Below are 19521 nucleotides of genomic sequence, written 5' to 3' on the forward strand. Positions count from 1 at the left end.
CTGGCCACTTGAGTCAAGGCAGAAGTACACTTTTTGCAAGCAGTTTCCTTCCTCTGGCTTGTTTAACAGCTGCAGCCTTCTTACCTGATATGTCGTCACTGTTCTCACATTTAAGATAAATAGCATTGGATTGTCATTATGAATCAAATATTCATTGCCCTGAGTTGCAAAACGTGTTCTTTGTCTATAGCATTCATTTCTGCACAGCTATTTCATATCATGATTTTCTGACATGACCTATTTTACATAGGCTGCTCCAGAAGTTATGTGTTCTACTTATTTCCATGGGAACTACAACAGATAAAAAGCACACAGCATTGCTATTGGAAAGAGCAAATTCTCTGTTACTAAACACTATTTTTCAGTATAGCTACTACTGTTAGCTGTGCATTTTTGTTGGAGACAAGCAAGAGCCTGCATGCTATGCTTACAGAAATCCTTACCAGTGGAGTTGACCAGCTGTTGCCACTGCTGAAATGTACCACTGCCGCCTCCCTGTGCTCACATCCAATGTTTGATCTCCCATCAGTGTTCACCAAGCGTCAGTGAGTGTCAATAGGTGCCATTTTTTCAGCATGGAAGAATTCTGTTTCACACCTTTGCTTCCTCTATCCTTCCACATCAGATGCCAGTTGTCACATGGCAACAAAATCTAACGGGATATTGGCAGAAATGTTCAGTCTCTCCTGCCATACCATTAGCATCTGCCCCTGATATCACGGGCCAACATAATAAAACAGGAGGTATTACTTTCAGAGCAGCATTAATATGTACTCAGATCATAATATTGTACTGCGGAAATGGTATATCTTACAGCCTATTTTTCCTTCAGTGTTTAGGAACTTTGGTTGGTCCCTTAAGAGGGGTTAAGATAAACTTTGCAGCTTTCATATGAGAATAAATAAAAGACAAAGCTGGCAATATAAGATTGCTGTGCGTCCATATATCTTGATGAGTATTTCTCCTCGTTTCTTTTATGAGAGTACTTATCAACATGAGCTTTACATCAGAATCTCTGCATCCCCTGTTAAATACTGTAATTACTATATCAAACTGTTATTACAATATATCATAGTTTTCTAAGTATACTTTTAAAAAGGTTACTGAGTTACAGTTGTGGGATGATAAATAATGTTAATAAGTAACTGTAAGAAAATGACATGCAGTATTTCCTGAGGTATCTAAAAGTTATGGGTAGGGTTTAATAATAGAAAGCATGGAAAAAAATATGTATTTTTAATGTATTTTTTTTAATATAATGTTTGTGTGCGGGTGAAGGAGTCCCTTGGTGTGTCTCAAGGGAATATCCTTTTAAGGGAGGCATCCAAATTAGGGTAATGGTACTACTGTTGTCTGAGAGATGTGTCACTTTTAGGGTTTTCATCTAACCACTGAAAAAGATTTTCTATTCTTTCGGTTTCACTCTGCTAAATGGTGAATATTACCCATTCTTCATTGATTGATGAAGATTTTAACATACCGTTTACATTAATGCAGTGTTATATTTTTATTAGAAAAATATCATGTAATTGTTACATTTGGACCTCATCATCTTTTTCCTTTCCCCTGCTATAGTACTGTTCAGTGGTGGCCTTCAGACATGGGATCCTGTTAGATTCTTGCTGGGTGGCCAAAAGAAGATTACAAGAGTGGCAAGGATTTGTGTTTGTTTTGGGTGGAGGCATCAAAGGCTCACAGGCCTCCTTGCACAATGATGAAGTCAGGAAATGGGAAAGCAGAAGAAAAAACATCTTCGTCTGTTTTATATATATATATTAAAAAAGTACTGTCTTGGAACCATCGTTTTTGCTTTGGTTCAGTGGAAAGCCAGTGTAGCCATGGATTTCTCTCTGCACTATGTCTTTAGTGTTAGCATTACTTCTCTTAAGCTTCCATTTTTTTTAACATGTACACGTTAATAATGTAAAATACAAGAATGCATTCATAAGGCGAATCATAAATAGTGCACTAAAGCTCAGTGACTTCCATGTATCGTTTAAAGTGCTGGATGATGGGATGTATTCTAGTCCATATGTTCTACAGATTCCCATTAGTGAATGGGAATCTTCCTGCTGCTATGTGGGACAAAGTATGCGTTAGGATTTAAAACACTGCAGAGATTACCTTTTCATTTCCTTCCAGTAAAAAAGAGATAGCTTGATAATATGGCTTGCCCTGATTGATGTCTACATGCAGGGCACGTCATTTTGTTGTTTCTCACCTGTGTTAGTCATTTTAGTAGATGTTAAGATAATGGCTTAAAGCCAACTTTTTAATACAATGTTACAGATGTCAGCTGGAGCACAGGTCTTCATATATAATAGTTCTTCTCTGAAAGTAATGTTTTACTATGTTGGTCCATGATGTTGGAGGTGGATGCTGGTGGTATGGCAGTGGAGGTTGAACCATCCACCTAATGTTCTGTTATGTTTTGTTGCTGCGTGACAGATGGTAGCAGAGGCACAGTCTGACATAGAAGTGTGGGTGGAGCAGAAGTGTGAAATTGAATTCCTCTGTGTGGGGAAAAAATGGCACCCACTGACATTTGTTGGCACATGCTGAACATTGATGGAGACCAAACAGTGGATGTGTGCACAGTGAGGTGATTTTTGCGAGTGTGGCATGCAGACTCCTGTTCATTGCCGACAAATGCATGGCTAGTGGTGGTGACTATCTTGAAAAGTAGAGTTTTGTAGCTGAGGATTTGCTCTTTCAAATACAAAGAGCACAGTAACACTATTGTTGTCTCCATGGATATGAAATGGAGGCATTACTTTTGGAGCGATCCAATATTAGACTGTTGATACTTAAGGAAATATGTACATATGTATACGCAGGATGGATCTAAAAGGGGTAAAAAATACTGACTGTTCAATCTGTGTCTTTTTCCACATAGAAAGGAAGGAGTATTTGCTGTTAGTAGTAATACACAGTAACTTCTGTATCTGTAAATGTGTTTAGTGGCATTAGCTGTTTCTCTTGAAATATATTGTTGTCTTGGTCAAGAAAATTCTCTTATCTTTGTTCTTTATAGCTGCATTTAAGATATTCTTTCCTGCTTTTCTCTTAAGAGACTTTCAGTTAATAAAGTTATTCACAGGAAGTGATTCATACTGCAGAATGGACACAGGCAGCAAATATATGTGTAATGAGTTGCTGTGGGGTAGCTGAGACTTTTTAAGCGCTGAGGATCAGAAACCTCTCGGAGGAGTGACTCAGGAAGACTCAGAGTACTTGACTAATTTCTTTGAAACTTTGTCAATATTTGCCCACACAGCCGTTACAATGTTCGTGTTCTTTGTGTCCATTAATGGATTGAACTTTATATCACCTTTGTGGTGAAGGAGTTCTCTGTGGAAGGGGGGAGCTGAAGTTGCAGGATATCCGAACAGTCTGTCCTCAGGGATAGATGTGCTCATCCCTCAAAAAGGGCATATTTTCTCTCCAGTTAGTGTATACAGAAAGTTGAATATGTGGGGAAAAACAGGATCTTGGTCTATCCTGGTGTTTGGCAGGGTTTTGGTTTGGTTGTTTTGTTGGGTGTTTGGTTGCCCAAACAATGGGAGCTGAGATGAAAGATCAAGGAAACTTCATTTTAAAGCATGACTTGTAGCAGTCTGCTACTCATTTAGTGCAGCTGAAACTGAGGAGTAGCAGCAGGCACTGCAGTGTTAACAGTCAGTTGGAACCCAGGCTGGTTAGCTGAATATAAAACAGCACTACATGGGAAAATCTAAGCAAGCTTAGTTTTCTTGGCAGTGGTTATCCTTGTTTTCCATTTCAGGAGGATCTGTGGCTCTGTGAAATATAACTGGAGTAGAACTTGTAAAGACAACCTCAAGTCAGCTTCCCAAGACCTCTTATGCTCAGCATTGAATCAAAAATCAGCTCCAAAAATTCTGCAGATCACTAAAAATAGATAGTACAGTCTTTGATAGGAAGATGGACGACAGGTTGACCATGAGCCAGCAGTGTGCTCTCATGGCCAGGAGGGCCAATGACATTCTGGGACGCATTAAAAAGAGCGTGGCCAGAAGGTCAAGGAAGGTGATCCTCCCCCTCTACTCTGCCCTGGTGAGGCCTCATCTGGAGTACTGTGTCCAGTTCTGGGCTCCCCAGTATAAAGAAGACAGGGATCTCTTGGAAAGAGTCCAGCAGAGGGCCACAAAGATGGTGAAGGGCCTGGAGGATCTCCCTTATGAAGAAAGGCTAAGTGAACTGGGTCTCTTTAGCCTTGAGAAAAGAGGACTGAGAGGGGACCTGATCCAGGCTTATGAATATCTGAGGTGTGGGGGACAAAGTGGCGAAGCCAGACTTTTCAGCAGTGTGTGGAGACAGGACAAGGGGGAATGGACAGAAACTGCAGCACAGGAGGTTCCGCACGAATATGCGCATGAACTTATTTACAGGAGGGTGACGGAGCACTGGCACCGACTGCACAGAGGGGGTTGTGGAATCTCCTTCTCAGGAGATATTCAAGACCCACCTGGACGCCTACCTGTGTGACCTGGTGTAGGGAACCTGCTTTGGCAGGTGGGGTTAGACTCGATGATCTCTTGAGGTCTCTTCCAACCTCTATGATTCTATGATTCTGTGATTAATTGTATAGATGTAACTTAGTTATGTTTTGGAATTGCTTGTCTTAGGCCTACATAAATATCTTTGAGCAAATATTAAAATGGAAGGGTTTTCTGATTTTCTTGTTTCTGCTGGAGTGTTTGTTCCAATAACTGATTTCAATTCGATTGTAGTGACAGAAAATGAAACCTGTTTTCCATTATGGGACGAGAAGATCAGCACAGTTTTAGGTAACAAACCCACACCTGAGAATTTTTACCAACTTTGTCAGACTACAGGTGTGCCATTTATTAAACAAACATCCTTGTCACAACACGTTCAAAGATGAGAAGCCTTACAAATGGAAGCTGTGATGGCTTTTGAACTAACAAAACTCAGTTTTATTCTTGGATGAATTTCTTGAATTTCTTGAATGTCAGGTGTTCAGCTGGCCTCTCTCCCTGCTGCTCTGCCTGAGAGATACTGCTTGAAAACCAAGAAAGCTCTGATTGTTTATGCTTAAGATTTCTTATACTGCTGTAATGGTACTAAGGGGTACTTATCTCATTGTGGTAGTTATAGTAAAATCTATGGTAATACAGAATGCCATTCTCCAGATCTTCACTGATATATATATATTTAATAGATTAGAATTCTTACTTTCTCAGTTGCTACCAGTTTAAGTATACATGTTTTTGGTTGTGTTAACACTAAGAACAGTTTTTCTGGTTTGAGATGCATTCTTATTCTAGAAATATATACAAAACCTATTAGAGAAGGTGCTAAAAATGAGTGACTATACAGAAATATAATACTTCCCAAAATAATTATTATTACGGTTTGACATCTTTCCACTGTTGTCAGTACGGTTCAGGAGCTCGAAAATGGTGTTTTCAGCCCTATCTGTTTTGCTGTTTTGCTTCTGTATCTCCTGTATCAACGGACTCCTTTAAAAACAATTAAAAAGGAAACAAAAAGAAACCAGAACTACAAAAACAAAACAACCCCCCCCCAAAACCAAAGAAACGAAATAACATCTTCAGCTTCATTCTCAGTGAGGTTGTAACTCCTGTGCTGTCATGGCCTTAGGAATTTTTCTCAAGTCTAGGGTCTTCAATTATTTACTTTGTAGCGTGTGTTGCGACATCATTTAGTTATTTGCTGTAAGTGTAGCCTACATGGGGGAGAAAAATCAACATTTGCTGTGCTAGTATTTAAAAAGAGAGATGAGGTTCAGTATGTATACGTAAAAATAACTCTGGAATTTCAAGTATAGTAAGGACAGAAAGAGTCTGCATTGTAAGGAATATGGTTTTCATGGTTAATATCCTTATTCCTTTTGCCTGCCTTAAAGATAACATGGCCCATGTTCGTTCACAAAGCTCCTTCGCTTGGGTGATTTTGGCCTCAACTTGTTCATGGATGATCCCTATTGACTTTTTGTTCAGACACAGCTGTACGTTCCCAGAGCATACCAGGAGTGGCTGCTGCCTTCATGCCTTCACTGTTTTTCACTTTATCACATGATGTGGTACACTGCAATATATACACTCAAATTCTTCCTGAACTCCCTTCTCTGAAGCTGGCCCAAGCCTTTCTGCTTCTGTAGATGACTGCAGTGTGCTTCTGGTGTGTGGTGCAGGTGGGTGTGCTATGAAGTCTGCAGCTTTGGCAGCCTGATGGTGGTCAGAATCTGCTGTCAAAAGGGAAAGCCTTTGGCTTTCAGGAACTTCATAAGAAAAGAAAATGTGGAAGGTACCTGTCATTTTAAGTGGCAGTATTTTTATTCTTCGGTGGGAGGGTGTGTAAGTACTCGGTGTGTACCTTAGGTACTAGTATTGGTACTAGTATTATTCCTGTTCTGTGTCATCTCAGACATTAAATATGCAAATAACATTACGGACTGAAAACTAAATTTGAGTTAAGTATAGAACTGAAGCCATCTGGTAGTTTGGTCAGAAATGTTAGATAATTAGCTGTTCCTGTCAAGGGATTGATTAAAATAGGCCATCTTCATAACAGTGACTAGTTTGTAGGGACTTCCTGAAAGCCACATGGGATAATGATAATAAAAAGAACAAAATTAGAAAAGAAAAAAAAAAAGTTGGTGCCGTTGTAGCTCACGATGGCTTTTCTATTTTTTTCCTCTAAGTGAATTAAGCAAGCTTTTAATTTGAAGGCTGTTCTTAATTTAGGTACTTTGGAATGAAGCATAGAGTGAATTTTCTGGCTCTGGCAATGTGGTGCAAATAGGCCATCAAGGCTGCTGCTAGGTATCCATCATTCTTTCTGCATCAAGGTCTGGTTTCATTGCACTCCAGTGAACCTGGAAGCACTGTAGGCATAGTTGACCTGCAGAGACCATTCTAAACTGTGTGACCTGATAGGTCCTGCCCAGGGAATTTGTGCCCTTTGAGGGGCTGGCTGTATTAAGCAAGACAAAATGAGGAAAAAAAAAGTTAAAACATGATTACTGCACTGTTCTGTCTCAGGTGCTGATAGCTCCATACATGGAAGTGTTTGATAAGAACTTGCATTCAAATATTTTTAAGGAAGAAGCTGTTCAGCAGATAGTATGTCAAAGCAAATGAAATGTGTAGCAGAAGGAGGATCTGTCAAACAGATCCAGCTTCTCCCAGGCTTCAGTGAAAGGCTCTGTGCTCCCTTTGGCCTCTCTTGCTAATTTCAATCGGCTTGACCTTAATCTTCTTTTAAGTTTGGTATCTTTGGGAACGCAGTGTTAAGGGCATCTTAAAAAGGTGCTAAATGGACTAGTAAAAATAAATGGCTAATGGAATTGCAAAGGGGGGAAATGCTTCATCAGTGGTGTGATTTAAGTAAGCATTTTCACTTCAGGTAGGTAAAAATCCTGTTCCTAAAGGATATTAATTGATTTGGCATTGTTTTGGTTGTAAATAATATGTATCACCAAATATCTACAGTTTCTTTGACATTGTTTCTGCTGATTTACCATTCTCAGTAAAGACATACTGCTTCAGACAGACATTTGTAAGAATTCCAGCATGGATGTAAAATTTTGCTGCAAATCTTTCATTTTTGAGAATGCAAGTAAGTTGAACACTAAAATTAAAATGCGGGGAGGAACCAAAAACACTCCGGCTTTTCTGTGCCGAGGTTCTCTAGCAATAAAATATACTTCTAAATTATTTTCATTAAATGGAGCTTTTATGTCCATTTGTTCCTTGATTAGGAAGGCAATGATTTGAAAAATTCAAGATATTGAGGTCTCAAGTGTCAGAGAAGCCCAGCTTTTAGAAAAGCTAAGTAAACAATTCACTGCAATATGCTCCAAATAAATTGCTGTGAATGCAGATGTACAAATAATTCCAGATCAGTTTAATGGGTCAAATTTCATATTAGAAGGGTGATGAATGTATGTATATGTGATCAAGTTAATTCAAGTCACCAAATGCATTGTGTGAAACAGCAGTGTGATGCATCTATTGAATACTTAGCAAAGGAGTATTGTAAGAAGTGTTGAACCTGAACACTACTCTAGAAATTTTCTCTTAATATAAAAAATATTTTCCTGAAGTCCATCCAAACTGGAAGATTTTAGCTTCTATGTGCACGTTGCCATTCATTCTTTAAATTTTATGTGCTCTCAAGTTGTTTTAATGCCCTTCTGCACACCCTGTCCTGATGGCCACAAAATGGTGATACATACAACCTGAGTTTCCATTGGCCTTTGCATTCCTCTTATTACTTACTTACATTAAATAAAATGACTGAGAAGTTGACAAGCAAATTGAAGCAAGAGCCAACATTTCATCTTGTAATGTTATAACTTTAGATTAACCTTGAAAATGAGCAAGTAACTGGTGAACATATGAGATAACAGAAAGCCAGGCTGAAAAGATAGGGCTGAGTACTCCTAATTCTGACTTCTCTCGTAGTAGCAGTTCATTGGAGTTGAATATAATCTACAATAAAAATTTTTGAAATGATGTACTTTTTGTATGACAGGACTGAAGATTTTTTCCTACATTGTATTTCTCTAATGTGTCATATGCTTTTGATATCAGCTTCTGATGAGATGTCTGTGTCCTGTTTTCATCCTGTCCTTTGTTTAAGATGGTCAAATTCAGATTTTCTGTTAGATAAGCCCTTGGCCTTTCAGTTGCTTTTGCCTTGCAAAGTCATTAATTCCTTCAAGCCAGAGTCTGCAGCTCCAGCTGTGAATGTAGATGAATGTTCTTGCAGGGTCAGCACTGTAGCACTGAACCTAAATAAAAGGATTAGCAGGAGTTCACTTGGAGTAAAAACTCTTAATTTCACCATAATAAGTGCAAGAGATGATGGAGGGGGTTGGGGAAGAGTGAAGCTTTACTATTAAAGTTGTTAACGAATGGTTATTCAGCCCTTCATGCCCCTGCCTTTCTGCCTCTATTGCACTTCTCAAATGGTAATGAAGGATGGGATTGAACTAGTTCATGGTAGTACTTTAATTCCTTGCCTAAAAATGTTTCTATTTTTATTTTTATTTTTTTTAACTAATTCCTATGCTATGTTTTAATTAAGTGGAAAAAAGGTTGCTTGTGAAACAAAATGAGTGCTTCCTGGTATGTTTCATAATTTCACACAATCTTTAGCCTTTATGCAGACAGCTGTGGTTGGACTGAGCCTAACAGACATAAATGTTGAGCTCGTCTCATTGCTCCAGAAGTGTGTGCTATTTCTGCAGCCAATATAATCTAGTTTTAAATTCCTGCCAGAAACAGAATGTTTATGGTGATTCTTCAGCTGCATGCATGGACCTCATGTTTTCTTCTCCAAATTGTATGCAGGTTTCTCTGAAAGTAATGTCTCCTATTTGTTTCCATAGAAAGTACAGCAGATTAAAAAAAAATAATCACAGTAATCTATTTGATAGAGCAGATTCTCAGCTAGAAAACATTCTTTTTCAACCTAGTTACTCTTAACTATGATTGACTATGATACTCTTAACATTGATGAACTAGAGCCTGCATGCTGTGCTTGTAAAAAAAATCTGCACCAGCAGAAGTGACCCGCTGTTGCTGTCATCACTGCTGAGATATACTACCCACTGCTCCAGTGCACTCACATCCACTGTTTGGTCTCCATCAACATTCAAAAAACATCAGTGAGTGTCAGTGGGTGCAGTTTTTTCCCCATGGTGGGATTCAGGTCTACACTTCTGCGTCATGCATACTTCCATGTCAGTTGCCATTTTGTCAGACTGTCCCTCTGATGCCATCCGTTGCACGGCAACAAAATGTAATGAGTTATTGATGGCAAGGTTCAACCCCTACTGCCGAACCACCAACATCCACCTTTGATATCATAAATAATAAAGCAGGAGGCATTACTTTCAGAGCAGCCATTGTACCATTCTCAAGGCCTCCTGGAGATCAGAAGGGCTGTCAGGGAGCTTCCTCACTCACATCTTCTTTTCTGTTGGCTGCTGAGGTCTGCTAATATGCTTTGTTGACTTTCCCAGCATTTTAGAGCTGCCAGCCTCGAACAGCCCTATTATCTAAGTATTCAAAGCAATACTTGCATCCAATTCCTTGGAAATGAAAACAAGTAATTAACACTTGACTAATGTGACTGCACTGCTTAAGAAATCAGACAGAAGTCATCTAATTCTGGTAGCAAAATCTCAACTTTGTCAATCACTCTGTCTGGCTGTAGAGGTGACTCTCGTATTCAGGTTGCTAACTCCATTGGAGCCAGGGCAAGAAAATGCTGCAGTGCCTGTCCTGGTTGCCTGCCAGGAGCTCCTGGCCAGGAATGAGGGCTGGTGTGTGAACAGGATCCTAGATGGTAAGGAGCAAGAGGTGCTGCTTGAGCGTGTACTTACAGCCAAGAACTAGAATGCATTTTGGACTCTTTTTTATGCTTTTCTGTTTCTTACTTTTACTTCAAAGTAAGACATTGTCCTTTTGAGACCTGCTTCTGTCTATATTTGCAAAGAGATAAAACGTGCAAAATTATTCCTCTATCTTTCTTTCATCAAATCCTAATTCTTTTTCTCAGAGAAAAGAATATGGACAATACTGTGCTTTGCTTCAACAATGGTTTTCATTTGTGACCAAATGAAAATCATGCTAAACTTGGAATGTTCATCTGCTCCTTTTATTTCTCTCCTGATGATTTCTCGCTTGCACAAACAGAAATGTGGAATCAATTTGTCCTCCTCCTGATTACATTGTGGACCACCTTCTGAAACTGCAGGGACCACCAGTGGGCTGAAGAGATGGCTGAGGAGCGACAGTCTGCACAGGAACCCACATAATGTTTTGGTTTTTATTAAACCTTTGCTCCAGCACCATGCATCAAATGCTTCTGGTAGTCTCTTGTTTAAAAATCAATATGGCTTTAATTAGACATAAGTGGCCATGATCTTCTAAAGCATTGGAGTGAGGTTGGTGGCTGTGGAAACACCTGTTAAAATTGTTTTGGTCTTTTCTCACTGGTGACAGGATGAGGGGAAATGGCCCTAAGTTGTGCTGAGATAGGCTTAGTTTGGATATCAGGAAGCTCTTCTTTACTGAAGGAGTTGTTAAGCACTGGGATAGGCTCCCCAGGGAGGTGGTTGAGTAACAATCACTGAATGTATTTAAAATCTGTTTGGATGTGGTGTTCAGGGATATGAATTAGTGGAGGGTTATTGGAGTTAGGGTAGTATGGTTAGGTCTCAATGATCTTTGAAATTTTTTTCCAACCTGAGTGATTCTGTGTGAAAGGTAGATAATACTTGTGTTTAGTTAAAATAGGCGTATACCTTCTTAATTTCATTTTAATCTTGGATGGTGTGATATATATATATTTTTGGCTGTATGTTCAAAAAGGCAGCCTATGCTTTAACATGGTCTTCAGTTTTTCCTACCTCTAGTGCCCTCAGTGAAAGAGATCACTTCATGGAAATCAGGGGCTATTTGGAATAGATACTAGTGCATTTTGTGGAAACAACCTGCTGTATTCTTGAGTGTGTTGGTTTTACTTTAATCTGACTAGGTTTCAAAAGCTTAGTATGTTGCAAGGTGAAAATCTGAGACCAAAACCTTTCTAGGTAAAACTGTCAGTTCTTCTTTATGGTCTTTTATGATTGCATTGACTAGTTTGTGCTGACAGGTTATGCAAGTGGATAGAGGATTGCAAATTTTTTTTGGATAAACCACTTAATAGCATGAATGTACATCAATCTTAAGTTACATCCTAACTAAAACTAACACTAATGGTTAAAACTTGTTCTGTCTTCTCTTAAGTCAGTCACCACTTGGACAGGTGACCTTGTGTTGTCTGTAACGATGAGTCCTTTTTGTTTCACATATCCTCAGTCATGCAGGCTCGAGTGCTCACATCGTTCTCTGTGAGAGACAGCTGGGTAAACACATTGTCCTGTCTTTGCTCTGTCTTGTCTGGGCAATCTCACTGGGGGCTGAGCAGGTTGTAGAAGTAAAGGAAGGTATGCATTAGCCAGGGTTTTGCTGCTATTATATGAGCGGACGGATTTTTACTTGATTGTTTTATTATTATTGCATTGATTTAATTATTATTATTATTATTGTAATGATTTTTTTTTTTTTTGTAAGCAGAGCAAATATGAGGAGTCAGTAATGAAATAAGAATACCACTTGACCTTGTCATTTTTCTGTCCATATTCTGTAGATCATTAAAATAACCATGGAAATTTAGTGATGTGAAGGGGTGTGAATTAGCAAAATAATTACAAATCTATTCTTCCTTTTCAGAGGCACTTCTAATTTTTATGCAAGTATACATGTATGTGCATCAGATGAGACATATTATAAGTTCTGTAGAAAATGAGATGGGTTTCTCTGCTGCAGATTATATGAATTTTGTTTCATTGTATGTGAAATACAGTGGAAAAACCATTGTAGCCATACTTGAAGTGACAACTTGCAAGCCTTACCTACTGGAACAGAAAGCTGAGGTATCCATGGGACATAACTGTGTTGAAGTATCAGAATAGACTGCTATTTCTCATGTTGTAGATTGCTGAGAATTGAGTAGAACCTACTGAGAGTTAGCAACTTGCACCTTACATCAATGTAACTGAATTTAGGGAAAATCTGTGTGTGATATAGATGCTGTGAATTTTGCTTTTCCTTATAAAATGACGCAAGTAGGCATGCTTTTATGAAAAATTTATTTTCTTGTTCTAGAAAATGTGTTTTTCCAATTAAGTTTATGGTGATATGCTATCAGACCTGGAAATTGAAAGATTAATTTGCTGCCTCGCTTACTGCATTATTACTCTTTTAATAAAGCCGATGTAGGTAACATTAGTGTTGTGTATTTTTCCAATTTAGTATTTTCTTTAAAAAGAGAAGACTTTGTGAGGATGCTGCAACTTGGATTAGTTATATAGTGTTTTATCAAACTAGTTTTCTGCTTCTAAAGTCACACTACAACCCTGAAGAATGCTTTGTCTGGAACTTTAAAGTGTTCTGTATGCCTAGATATTTTAGAAAAATAGAGCTCTCCAACTAAAATTAAAGGGGAAAATTTAAGAAAATCCATGTGTTTCACATTTGGCTTAAATCATTCTTTCTGTGAAATATAGTCATGATTTGGAAACATTATTTCTTCTCCTGTGAGAACTGGAAAACTTCTCTGTATACAGTCTGAATTAATATCTACATGTGAATATATAGATACAGCATAGTTGCCAAATCATTGAACTCTGTAGGGATAGCTGCTTTTCTTTTGATATGGCTATCTTTACAAATCATGTTGATTTTTTTTTTCTTATTCAGTCTTGTTAGTAATTGAATTTTGTTGTTTTTGCTCTGCCTCAGATGAACGCACCACAATTGTTTGTTATAAATAAAAAGTCAGATTGGAAGAAGAACAAAAATCCTTACACATGCAGTATGAGACTGAAATCTGTAGTATGAATCTAGTATTTGCTGTGGGATTGGTGCCTTCTGTATCATGTAACTTCCTTGTATTTCTTTTTAAACATTTAGGAAGTCCGGATCCTTTTTTGTTTTGTGGTTGCTGAAGCATTTTCCTGGAACAGCAGTAATGATTGATGAACACACTTCAGGTAGGAAACCAAATATATTCCATTTGGTTCAGTTGTTCATTAACTTCCCTCACATTGTTTTGGTTAAGTTTCAATAGTGGCAGTCTTCTACATTACAGCATCAAAATTCACTGAATATAAAATATAAATAATCTCTTGTCCACGTGAATGTTTGCATATGTCTCTCTGTAAATCATCGTGAACAGGTTTTTGGTTTTCCTCCCAGGTTTGGTAACTCTGACAACAGATGACGTTACATGTTAAATTGGGTTTTAATGATCGAAAGATTATTATAAAATATGGTCTGTCACTGCTGATTCTTCCATCAACCCACCTGCTCTTTCAGGAATTAGTTCCATCTACTTTAACTTATACCAGATTGGAACATCTTTTCCTAAAGGCTTTAATTCTCCTAAGCCATGCTTTCTCTGCTGAAAAATAAAATTTTGAAGTTGACCCCTTACTAAACTTTTTGCCAGCTAGTCTGCTCATAGTTTTCTAAAAATATCTCTGTAAAGAGGAAAGCAAAATTTCTTTTGCATATTTGTGGTGCATTCCAGTCCCTCCCACTGAGGAGGTACCTGATCCAGCAAATTCTTTTCTACTGCCCCTTCTGATGCAGTTTTGGTCACCTAGACTTTACATGAAGATCTGTAGTGGTCATGGCTAGTCTGAGGAAGGTTCCTACTCTTTTTCCCCATATCTCAACTTTTAGAATAGACTTTTTACATTTTTTTCCTAAATGGATCTATTTCTATAGATCTATTTCCATTAAAACTCAAGAATCTAAATAGAGTAAAAATGTGTGCCAGTGCTGTTTTGTAGTGTAAAGCTGCTAATTCTTTTCCTCAGTCTTGCCACGTACAAGAGTTATCTGATGTTGATAAACTGTAAGATTCCGTAATACGTAATTATCCTCTGTAATTGATTAGAATTATGGGTACAAATGAGCTGGCTGCTGTTATAGTCTTTATTCTTGTCACTTTATAAAAATATTTCCTTCATTTACTTTTGAATTTAATTTTGTGTGAGCAGTTACAGCTATAGGCCTGAATGTAAGGGCAATTTTTGAATATCTTGAGTGGCTTTAGCATCTGTTCTTTGAGGTTGTGCCAATCCAGTGAATAGTTGTCAAGCTATTGATACTCTTGGAAGCTAACCCAAGTTCTTTAAAGCCTACCTGAGGGCAAGCAAATAATGTTGGTTTTGGTTAAATTCTTGCTCTGTCACAATTTTCCTGGAAAGCCAAGGGTGAACTCTTCAGTCCCCACAACAGTGGGAAGTAAGTGCCTAGACGCTTATGTGCTTGCATTTCTAGTGAAGAAAATTAGTAGGATGATGTACAAAAAAGTACTCTGGGCAAAAGTCATGTGTCTGGGGTTCATTGAGCTCCATATGGGCCTTGTTATGCTGGTAGCTTAGAGCTGCTGGGAAGTTGATGCTCAGAGTTGCCAACATTCATTTCAGCTGAAGCAAGAGTGGTGTCTGAGTACATAGATGGCCTTTTATTTCTGGTCTCCAGTTGTTACCTTGCAGTTTTTTTCTGATAAAATTCAAGACTGTGTGGAAGAAACTAAGTTGAAATATCATAGGGACATGCAGTCTGAGTTGAGCCTCCCAGCAATGCAGTAAAATGTAGGACTACTAATTAGAATATATTTATATATCTTTATATATATATCCTTATATATATTCATACATACATATATATATTCATATATATATATCCTTTAAGATATTTCTGTTAGCTTTACAGAAATTTGGGTGGTTTACAAAGAAAATAATTATTTAATAGTGTCTTTACTGCAGAATCATTGTGTTGAAGATCTGACTCCATGTGTTGCAACTACTACATCAAGGCTATAAAAGGAAATGTGAATATTGTATAAATTTACCTGACTTGGTTAGGTGCTGTGTCACAAAAATATAATGTGCAGTATATATAACATTAACTACTACAGTAGAATTGTCAAACTGGAGAGGGCTGTGGCTTCTGTGCTGAAGATGATTCTCCTTGGAAAAAAAACCAAAACATTGATGTATTAAGTATTGAATACATATTACTATAGCTTTAAGAGTAAAGGCTTATGAAGTTATGAGAAAGCAGACAGAAGAAAACAACAACATAGTTGGAACCTTAAAGCTAGATGAAGACTAATAAATTAATTATACTGATTCTCTTTTTTGGCAGAGAATATTCTGGAGAGAAAGTTATTGCATCTGGATAAAAGTTAGGTTTATTTTTTCTCTCAATATTTTAGTTTTCTTCCAAATGCTGTGAGGGTCTTGGACTTGCTATTTGATCCTGATTACAGAGCCAACTTAATACTGTGCATGTATTTTTTCATCCTATCTGCCCTCATTTTTCCTTCTGTACCTATATTTTGGGAAGGAAACAAGATAGCTCTTACAAAGGGTCACCTTACTGTCCAGGGCTTTCAGCTGAGTCCTTGTAAGTTAGAAAGCAAGTTCGGTGCTGCTCATCACTTAAGGCTTTTTTAGTTGAAGACAACTCCCTTGCCTTTGTTCTGATGGCTCATGGAAAAACACATAAAAGGTTGCCATGGCATCTTTCTCTCTTAGAGAAAACAACTGGGCACCTTGTTCCTCAACTCCCCAGAAAATGTGCAGAAATTTGCCTTTGAATTCCTTTTGGGAAGCTGCTGGACACTGAATTTGTCCGTGGCAAGACCAGGTGCTCAAAGAAGAGCAAGCAAACCTCAAATGACAGTCCTTGCTAGACTGATCTCTGGATGAAGAGATTGCTTAAGTGTTAAAATAGGCAGGGTGGCATGAAAGATAGAAATTCTCTGTGCTTGCCTGCATGGGAAGGTGTAGCTGAGAATGTTTGGAAGAGGAGAAGGTGAGCTGGCCAGTTAGATTAGACTAAAAAGAATAAGGCTTATCCACAGATCATCTGGACACATGAGAATATATGGAGGTAGACTGTTTCTTGATGGAGACTTGTGCAAAATTGAAAAAAACAGAACAGAGGTGTTTTTTATTTTATTTTTCTTTTTGTAACAGGATACAACAGACTATAAACTTTGGCAAGACTTGAATATCTGAATGGCTTTTGAAACTGTCAGTGTTTTTGTAAAATTGATTCTAGAATAGGGATAAAATAATCTTTTCTATATTTTCCTTCATATTAATTAGATGAAACAGTATGTTTTATATTTGTCCAGAAGGAGGACAAAACAAGCAACAAATTGAATGTAGGAGAGCCAAACAAGGATAAGTAATGAACCAGTTTCTCAAACTGGCACTGGCATACGAGGAGTTTGGAGAAAATATACTTGCAGGCTTCCATTATTATTATAACCTCTTGAACAGAATAATTCAATCCAAGCAGCTATAAATGCTTTACAATAAAGAAGTTTATGACCTAGTTTCAGACTTAAATGCTCACAGCATCACAGTGTGTGGAAGGAACTTAAAAGAAGATGCTGGTGGCAATGCCTCTGGAGCAACTCTGTGTATTTAGGCATTCCTGCCCTTTGCAAATACTTGCTAAGTGGAGTCAACTGCCAAAGTATGGGGCTTTTTTTTCTTTACAGGAGACTTTAAATGCCTGGGTTGGTATGTAAAGTTTTCATAGGATGTCTGATTTTTTTTTTAACATAGCACTATTTGGAAAAGTAATTGTTCTACCAGTTATTTCAACAGGAATTCAGGATTACAGAATGCCTTTCTACATCCTGTGGTCCTCTGGAGCAATGAAGCAGGAAAAGGTGGATTTCATCTGTTGACAAATCTTCTGTAGTGAGATGGGGAAAGCTTTGATTAGGCTTCATTTGATTCATGTCTGTTCTGCAAAGGAGTTAAAAGGAATGTGCTGAGGGGGGTGTGCACAAAAAACACTGAGCCTGTGATTTGAACAGCAACTTGTTTTAAATTGGAGAAACATTTCTTCGCTTCTGTACGCCCTTGTGGTAGGCATTGGAACCAACCAGATTTTTGATAAAGATGGCCTGGGGAGAGGCTGGCCAAAGTGGTGGTTCTGTGATGGAGAGGAAGTAAGGCAGCAGTGAGCAACATGAGCTGTTACAAGTTGGAGGATTTTGATAGTGCTCCCCTTTCCTATGACTTGCTGATCCTCACTGAAAGTGAGGGAACTGTGCTGATCAACACTATATACCCATTTTTTCTGTTCCCTCAGGCAGGCCGGAGTGATCTGGAGAACATAGATCGTTTATGTCTCAGCCAGGACACATTTCTGCATGCTGCTAAAATACATTAAACAATATTCGGTTTGCATAGCGAGAGCTCTAGTTAAAATTCCTACAGTGTTTCAATTATTCTTTTATTATTCCAGTTGCTTATAACTTCCTGAAATGCTTATGTCTCAATTTGAAATTTTCCAGACTTGATCTTGGCCTGACAGTGACCTTTCTTCTCTTTTCTTCTTTGCTTCTCTATTCTCTGAGGTATTAAGTGAATACGGCTTGGATGTTTCATTTTTTAATGAGAAGAAAATAGTAGAAAAATGTTTCAGTTTTTACTTTCAAGACTCTGAGAATGTGAATAGCTCGAGTGGTACAGCTGTTTGAGAAGCAGTGCTAAAAATCCTCAGAAGTGCTCCTTAAATCTTACAAAAATCAGTAAGAGATGGGCACTCGAAAGGGCTATCAACTTTAGGTCGTAAATTTAAAGGTTTTTTTCATCATAGATGAGCATTATGCTCCTTCATAATTATCACATGCAATTAATTTGGCCTGATCAGTGAACTGGCAGTTGGAGCCAAATGATGGAGTTACCTTTGCTGAAAGAGCAGATATGTTTTTCACTGTCTGCCACAACCCTGGTTGCACAGGGATTGTAATTTGGGATTGGAAAATCACAGCTGGTGAGCACTGCACTGGGATCTGCTGCCTTTGGGACACTCTTCCTGCTCTAGCCAAGGCTCAACTCTGGCTGAAAATGTTAAAGTTTACAGAAACTGTTCTGAACAGAAAGCTGTTTAAAAAGAAATCTTGATTTTTCAAATCAACTTTGTCTCTTCTCAAGATGAAAGCTGAAGGAGTGTTGAGCAGAAATTTAGATAAGGGGATTTATATTTGGGATAGAAGGAACAGGGACAAATAGTGAGGTACTTTTCTTTAATGTTGCTTACACAAATTCATGAATAGACATTTTAAGACTATTGATGGTGGTTGTGTAGATAAACAATTTGTTTTTCTTATTTCAAGGAAGAAAAAGTCATGTGTCTGACTGCTGACTTGCACACAGCTGGTCTTTCCCTATAAGATTAGGATGTTTGTGAAAGAGGACCACTATGCATGTTTGTATAAAACATTTTAATTTCTGGAACTGGCACCTGATCACTTCTTTTCCATGAGAAAACAACTTAAAATGCATTCATGAATCGTCTTTGTTCCTTCTGTTGAATGGATGTGTCGTTTTCCCATTGGCTAATGCAAGTATTCTTCTGAAATGCTTCTGAAAGCTTTGGGGCAGCAGAATGCAGAGGATGAGCACGGAAGTGCAAGCAGTTTCCCACACGCTCCCCTGCCCTTAAACATGGTGAATTCCCCAACTCTGAGCCTTCTATGCAGTATCACAATTCAGTGTTCCCTTGGAGTACTGTAGAAACTTCACTTCCTGTCATAAACTTACTTTGATAATCTGCAAGATTGTCCCTTCCAGGATTCTGAGAGCTGCTCCATCACTCCTTCAGCAACACTTCCAGAGAATGGGTAAAAGTATGATGCCCGTGGCATAAGCTCAGCTTTTCATGTTTGTGGAGAAGATTTGTTTCTTTTTCTGTTAATAGTACTGTATATATGGCTATCTTAATTTATATAGGCGTTATTTCCATTTGCATCACCACCTCTTTATGCACAGTTCCATGTCATTCTAATTTTCTTTTTTTAGTTTCTCATTTATTTTTCTGCTATTTCAGAAACTGGTCTCTGAATTGC

General features: G+C 38.1%; 1 long non-coding RNA gene across 1 annotated transcript in view; it reads left to right on the forward strand.

The window, feature by feature from the left end:
* Window positions 1-19521, forward strand: part of LOC136058741 (uncharacterized) — a 181696-nt gene that overhangs the window by 64393 nt on the left and 97782 nt on the right. The window contains exon 2 of the long non-coding RNA XR_010623161.1: window positions 13539-13618. This is a non-coding gene — a long non-coding RNA (uncharacterized LOC136058741). The remainder of the gene's footprint in view (window positions 1-13538; window positions 13619-19521) is intronic.

Source organism: Cyrtonyx montezumae, unplaced genomic scaffold (genome assembly GCF_038088225.1).
Source record: "Cyrtonyx montezumae isolate F1298 unplaced genomic scaffold, pur_monq_1.0 scaffold_8, whole genome shotgun sequence".
Classification (NCBI taxonomy): Eukaryota; Metazoa; Chordata; class Aves; order Galliformes; family Odontophoridae; genus Cyrtonyx; species Cyrtonyx montezumae.